This window comes from Nuphar pumila, chromosome 12, assembly GCF_984573655.1.
Source record: "Nuphar pumila chromosome 12, dmNupPumi1.hap1.1, whole genome shotgun sequence".
Classification (NCBI taxonomy): domain Eukaryota; kingdom Viridiplantae; phylum Streptophyta; class Magnoliopsida; order Nymphaeales; family Nymphaeaceae; genus Nuphar; species Nuphar pumila.
Genome location: NC_143260.1, coordinates 100,182,479 through 100,190,284, shown reverse-complemented (window position 1 = coordinate 100,190,284; position 7,806 = coordinate 100,182,479).

The following is a 7,806-nucleotide window of genomic DNA, read 5'->3' as shown; positions in this document are numbered from 1 at the left end:
TAGGAGACCTTTCACAGAGTGATGCTCTGTGTTTTTTTTTCTTTTTTTGAAAGGCAAGCTGGGGTTAGGCCGACCCTCACCAGCTATTATTCAACGTATTACTGAGTTTTGAACCTGCAACGTCCCGCCACAAGGAGATTGTGCACTGACAGCTCCTACCAACCACGCAGAGCCCCCCTTGGTAGAGTGATGCTCTCTGTGTGCCCAATTCTTTTAATTAACTCAGTGGTCCTTTTTTTTAAACCAGGCTCTGATATGGGTTGAAAGGTGCCGCATTGATCGTGTTTCGGTTTTCTGTAGTGTAAAACTCTACGAGTACTCTTCCTACCCATCGGAGATAGTTTTCATTGGCTTTGGTCTTATGTTGATTCCGAGACATTTTTTCACTTGAAAGTAAGGCTGGTAAATGAAGCTAATGAACTGAACAGAGCATGTTTGGGCTCGGCTTGTTTACCTATTGATCCAGAATCCATGTTAATTATTACATAGTATATATTACACTTAAATTTATATGTATTTTATAAATTACATAATATATATATATATATATCCTGTACTATTTATTTATTATACAAAATATATATTACACAGAATATACGAGCTCACCTGAGTGGAGCCGAGTCACGAGCTGCTCAGTTGGTCTACTGGCCCTACTTGAAAGGCATTTGCTGACCCACTTAACTAAGTGTGCAGATCTCTGTTGGGCCAGTAATCTGTTGGACTTGTTGACCAATCAATATGATGCTTTGCCATTTATTTATGCCTTCTGGTTGTCACTGTGCATGGTCTGAATCCAAGTAGAAGCTTTAAACAAAAGTATTGAATTTAGAATCCAGATGAAGTAGAGCAGAACCCAGGTATGAACTATGTATGGCAATAGTAGATCCACTAAAAAATAAGCCGAAAGCATATGCAAACACAAATAGATTGGACCCAATCTGTATTTTAACACAGATCTGGGTTCAGATCAGTTCATTTGTCAAATGAAGGTTAACTTCATCGGAAAATCCTGACCGTCCATACCACCTTTACAATGATAACGTGTGGCAGCCATTCACCCATCTGATACGGTGTTGCGCCGTTACATTTTGAAACTTAAAAAAAAATGAAAAAAGTAAAAAGAAAGGAAAACCAAACTTTCCTCTCTCTCTCTCTCTCAACCCCATATCTGCAAATATTGCGGTGGTTCGATGGCTTTCGGCAGGGAAGAATCTCTCTCTCTCCCTCTCTTGCCCAATATTTGTAGAACTCTTTATAATAGGACCAGAAGGCATTCAGAAGTGTTTGTTAAAGAGTCATTTGCGCTCGATCTGATCTTGAGCCCGGTTTGTATTAGGCGTAGCACAACGTGGAGGTTGATCTGGCGAACGTGGTTGCTTACCTATTGGTAGTTTATTTGGATGGTGCGCAACAATGCTCATTTCTGTCAAATTCCGGTTAACATTCATAATCTGGTGCATAAAATTTTGGTGAATGTTTATGCGATCCTGCCTATACATCTTTGTGATCCCCTGCTGATGCTCCTCTTTTACCCTTCTGCTTTCTTTTATTTGTTTTGGCTTTTGCTCTTGTTCAGTTCATGGGTTCAATATTTTGTTGATCTTCATGAGTGGTAATGTTGTATTTCTTTCAGCTCTCTATCTCTCTTGTTTGTCAATAACACCCATACCTCGGCAATGTAATGTGCATGTCACATTTAATAAACTTAAACAAATTTCATTAAAGACAATGATTTCCTACGAATGCCTGAACCAAACAACTAGAGTCTTTTCGGTGCATGTTCCATTCTTTTTAATAAAAGAATGAAAGAAGAAGATACGATCTTAATAAGCTAAATTAAGTAAATAGTCAAGTGACTACTGCTGCAATGATGTTGATGACATATACATTTCACTGCAGTTTACATGTTGTCTAGTTCAAAACCTTTAGGAACCATGACCAGCAGAACATTAACAACATAATCAAAACACCCACGTCTAATGTATCTGATTAACATCATGTTTCATGAAATAATCTCTTTCAAGTATTTTGTCAAACAAGTGTTAAAATTATGCTTAACTTAGTGGGTCAAGCAACTGAGCTTCAAGCAGGTATGCTCGCACGTACTATCTTTCAAGCAATAGTTGCCCTACTTACACTACAAAAAACCTGTAGATTAGCGATGACCTAAATCCGATGTTAATCCATCGTTAAACTGTTTAACAATGGATTAGCGTCAGATTAGCGACAAATAACTTTCATCATGAATTTTTCGATGCTAAGTAGTGTCAGAACTTATCCGCCGCTACTTTCATCTCTAATTTGCAACGAATTAGCAACATACATGATCCATCGTGAGTCCTTCGCTATTTAAATTAGCGATGGATAATATCCATCGCTAATCTGTCATTAAATTTAAAAAAAATAAATAAAAAATTGCTCTTCGCCGATGCGTTCTCCGATAGAGAGCAATTTTTTTTTGCACAGAACCAGCGTGTTCCGGTGTCGGGACGCTCTTCCGCAGCGAGCCAGTCACGACGGACGAGGGCGGGAGTTGATCTCCGAGGGCTGACGCCATTGTCACGCCAGAAGAGGTCGATCCCCACAGAGGAGGAGACGCGGACGGGCTTGGGCACAAGCTTGTCGAGCCTCGCACGGAGGGCCACAACGGAGATGAGGAGGAAGAGCAGGCCCTCGACGAAGACGGCAGCCAGGGCGCTCTTGTAGGGGATGTTACCAGAGCCGTGGAACCCGATGACGGTGTAGGCGTTGGTGCCCATGCCAGGTGCGAGGGCCAGGGGGAGGTTGGCGAGGGCCCCCATGATGAGGCAACCGACGAGCGACGAAGCGACGGTGGCGACGATGAGGTCCTTCCTTATGCGATCAATGTAGGCGGCGTAGCCAGGGTTGACGGGGGAGAACTTGCAGGAGGCATCGGGCTAGACGACGACGCGGAGGATGGAGGTGTCGTTGGTGCTCGAGCAGGAGGAGACGGGGACGGAGGGATCGCTGCAAAGCAGCACGCAATCTGAGATGAAGCAGGGCCCGCCAGAGTTGGTAAGGATGCTGGCATTAACGACGAGGATGTAGGCTATGGTGAGGAACGTGGACGTCCCCGCCCTGATCTTAGTGGTGAAGCTGGACCTGCGCTCCTCGAGCTTGAAGTAGTGGCCCACCCTGCTCCTGCCCACGCCGTGGTTCAGCCGACTCAACGCCCTCTTCCAACTGCCCTTCGTGGTGCGAGAGGCTGCTGCGCATCGTCAGAGGAAGGGCGAGGCTTCTGGCGTCCTGAGAAGCGCCTCAGGTGGGGACGGTTTAAATCAAACGGAGGGAGAGAAAAATGGAGGGAGGAAAAATTTCGAACGGGGGGAGGGAAAAGTTTGTGCCTCAGGTGGAACAATTTAAATAAAAAATTAGCGAGGGAATTAGCAAGAGAATTTTTTCGTCGCTAATTAGTGACAAAAAAATTCCCTCGCTAATTCAGTCACTATTAGCATTTTTTGTAGTGTTTTGGCGACGAAAAAATGTTGTCGTTAATCCATCGCTAATTAGCGACGGATTTAGCGACAGAGATATTTTCGTCGCTAATTTTATAAATATTTTGAATGTTAGCGATAAATAGTTTTCTCTCGCTAATCCGTCGCAAATTTGCGACGAAAAAAATCCATCGCAAATTGTCGTCGCTAATTAGCATTTTTCTTGTAGTGTTAGGATCAAGTTCTCAATGCAATGAGTACTTGTGCAATTATGCTCTCAGACTACAATCAAGTTTTTTCCTACTCACAAAAAAAATGATTCACGTGTTGCATTAGGTGAGACTGATAACTTCGACACAAATCACCTTGAATAATATCTTAACTAAGATAGGAAGATCTAAGTTTGAATTAGGTATGGATCTTAAGTTTGTAGGTGGGTATCAATCCAAACATCAAGTGGATCAAGATCTTAGTATTGGATCGGAACGTCAACTAGGTTTGGATAGTAGATGGATCTGGATTCAAATAGCAATTGAATTTGGATCTATATTCAAATAACGACTAGATTGAGATATGAACAATAACTAAATATGGGTCTGATAAACAACCATATATAGATTCTGGATAGGGATCCGAACAATTAGATTTTGATCCTAAAAAAGATCCAAACAATTAGATTTAGATACTGAATAGAGATTCAAACAATAATCAAATCTGAATTCTGAATAAAGATTCGAACAACAACCCGATCTGAATAAGAATCCTATCAAGAACTAGATCTGGATCTTAGATAGAGATCCAAACAATAACTAGATCTGGATAACAATTGGATTAGGATCTTAATAATAAATCAAATCATCAACTAGATTTGGATATTAAATGGATCTAGATTCAAACCTAGATCCAGACTATAATTGAATTTGGATCTTAAGATTGGATCTGAACTGAAATTGAATCTAGATCCGAATTATAACTCATAAACTAAAGGGAAAAGTGAGCACAACTCATAGGAGAGAGAGAGAGAGAGAGTTGAGGCTGAGAGAGTTGAGAAAAAGCTGAGGTTTATATAGGTCTCAACCCAAGGCCACCCATAAAGGGCCTTTAAGATGCCAAATAAGCCAACTATAAATGGGTCATGGTTGGACTCACCTTGACCGGGTCAAAAGGTCAATGGTCAACAAGTTAAGGATAAGAGGCGGTTACTGAACCGTTTTAGGCCACAAATGTCAATGCAAAATCATTGGGCATAGTCCAAATGAATTCTCGATTCCAATAAGATTTAGAACAATCCATTCTAAATACTAAAAAGATAAGTCAAAGACCAAACCCAATCCAAGATTCAATGATCAGGGATCAAAATAAAGATCCAAATTCAAATTCCAACAAGTACAGAGTTTTTAATGGTTTCACCACATTTCACATTCATGCCGATGATGGCATTGTTGGCACTGTAACTCCACCTGATAATATGCCGATGGACATCCTCGCCCCTATATAATGACCAGATCCTAGTGCACGCCTTGAGGATGCGAAAGAATGTGAGATTTTCAGGCTCAACACCCGTGGCATCCATTTGGGGATAGAGAACCATTGCATCCTCATATTGGCCTTGCTCAACGTACCCAGATATAAAATATCCCACACAAATACTGTAGTTTGTGGACATCCTCAACGCCATCAACCATATATGACAAGTGGTTAAAACTCAAGTGTGACAGACCAGGATGAGCTTAATGGATTTGCATTTCTTGTTGAAAGGCACCCATCTAAAATATGGTCTTTAAAGAGAGAGAGAGAGAGATGGCTTGTTTCTGCCCTACCAATTGCCATCTAACCACCACTGTAAGATTTGCAGAGAAATGGGGTTAAGAGAGAGATGGTCTTCTTCTGCCCTGCCAAATGCCATCGAACCACTGTAAGATTTGCAGAGAAATGGGGGTTGAGAGAGAGGAAAGCTTCTGATTTATTTATATTTTTTTTTGACCTTTTTAAGTTCTTTTATGTTTCAAAATGTAATGGTGTGGCGCTGTCACTCTGTCTGGGTTATGCTTTGGGCGGTAGAATGGCTACCACGCGTCATCGTCATAGAGGTAGTATGCACGGTCATGATTGTCAGATGAGGGTAACCCTCATTTGACAAATGACCTGATATGAACCCCAGATCTAGCAGGTTTTACTATCACAACCAAGGTAACAGGGGCTGGTTCTTAATAAATCGTGGTGGTGGTCGGTCTTATAATGCTGGGCAACAAAACCAGCATACCCGAGGTGCTTTTCCTCTTTCTTGCCAGCCGTGGCAAAGCTGGCCGTGGGGCCCTTCAGTTCAGGTTTTTCAAGTTTTATAAAGAATCTGAAGGTCCTCAGGTGTTTACTGTAGCACAAGGTGATCAGTTCTGGTGAAGATGTTTGGTATGCTGACACTGGTGCAACACTAAAATTTGTATATTCTCATCAGTTTTGCCTAGACAATGATGTGCTTTTTGAATTTCATTCCGACAAATGTTATATTAAGGATCGCAAGAGACGGGAGATGTCTGTTTTAGGAGGCAAGCAAAGAAGGCTTCTATCGATTTTCTTTTCAGTCATCTGGCGTTCGCCAAGCTCAGACATACATAAGAGATAATGCTTCAGTTGAGAGTTGGAATCATAGACTGGCTACATTTTTTAAAATATGTTAGGAAGTTACACAGCAGAATAAACACGACAGAAAGAGATATTTGAAAAAAAAACAAGCACATACAATGACACAATTTACGTGCTTCAACCAATGGCCTACCATGGGCAATAGAAAAGAAAAGTTTTTCTCTATATCAAACAGAGATTACAAAGGTAGATGACGGCTCTCTGTTACAGAAAACCTAAAGCGGCACAAAATGCCCAAACTGACAAAAATAAGTTACTTTAGCAAGAAAACCCTAAAAACGTATTTATAAGACCTTTTACAAACGGATTGGGTCTATACCAAAAAAAAATCTCAATATGGATTTCTTCAAGTGACGTGGGCATTGTAACATGGAATTCAAGGCACATCTCAACAAAATAGTTCAAAATATTATTTGTCATTTTGGTTAGCCATATTTTGATAAAAACTTTAGCATAGTTTGTGAAACTTGTGGAAGGGTAAAAGTCATCAATTACCAGTTTGCTACTTGTGATGTGTGACCTTTAGATTTGATATTTTTTGATGTTTGGGGACCAGTATCAATTGTTTCTACTCGTGGATGATATGTCCATTTTGTCAAGTGGATTTATTTTTTAACAAATAAGTCTAATGTCCAAGTTTTTTAAATTGCAAGTTGAGAATCAATTTGAGAGAAAAAATCGAAGCTTTGCCAAGTGAATGGGGAGGAGAGCAGATCAGTCTCAAAATTTTTACAAAAGAATGGCATTCACCATCGTGCCTCTTATCGCCAAATTCATGAGCAGAACGAGACTGCAAAGCATAAACATCAATATATTGCCAAGATAAGGTTATCTCTTATTGCTCATTCCAGAGTTCTTTTTAGATATTGAGACTATGCTTTCTCTACTACTGTTTACTTATTAATTGCATATGCCTTCAGCTGTTACCAAGTCTAAGTCACTGTTTCAACATGTGTTTAATGGTTTTCCTGATTATAAGTTTATGAAAGTGTTTGGATACATGTGTTTCCCTTATCTCAGGCCTTATAATGCTCATAAGATGGATTTTCATAATGATCAACGTGTTTTCTTGGGTTATAGTACTCAGCATAAAGGATATTTGTGTTTAGATATGAAAACTGAGCGTATGGTTGTTTTCTTGGCATGTTGTCTTTTGTGAGGAGAAGTTTCCCATCCTTGTACCGGCAGCATCTTAGTCTTCTTTCCTTACTTCCTCAGTTGCTACAGTGTCTATGTCATCATCTTTTCTCTGGGCAAGCCAACGCTTAGCATAGGCCCCGGGGGCAGGGGTCCTAGCCTCAAAGTTTTATGCTGCTGGCAGGACGACTGTAGGTATGGCAGGCTGAGCCATAGTCACCAGGTCTTCGTCTAGGGTGTGATTTCTTTGGGATATAAATCAAAAAATAAAAGCTAAAAGTAATAGAATTTAAACTATAGACCTATTCAGCAAGCTCAAACGGACTCATCGAGGAAAAAAAATGCAAGCCAAATACTTGGACCATTTATCCTACACTATTTTATGTGGCATAAAATATATCTAAAATATAACTGTTAGTACCTAACAAGCTTGCACAATTCGAGTCGTGCTGAATACCTGCTGTTCGTATTTGACTCACCAAGCTTGTTTTACAAGTTCGAACAAGCCCTCTACGAACCGAACCGCCAAAGGCTTGTCTCATTTTCCAGCCCTAGCTTCCCACCATGGTCC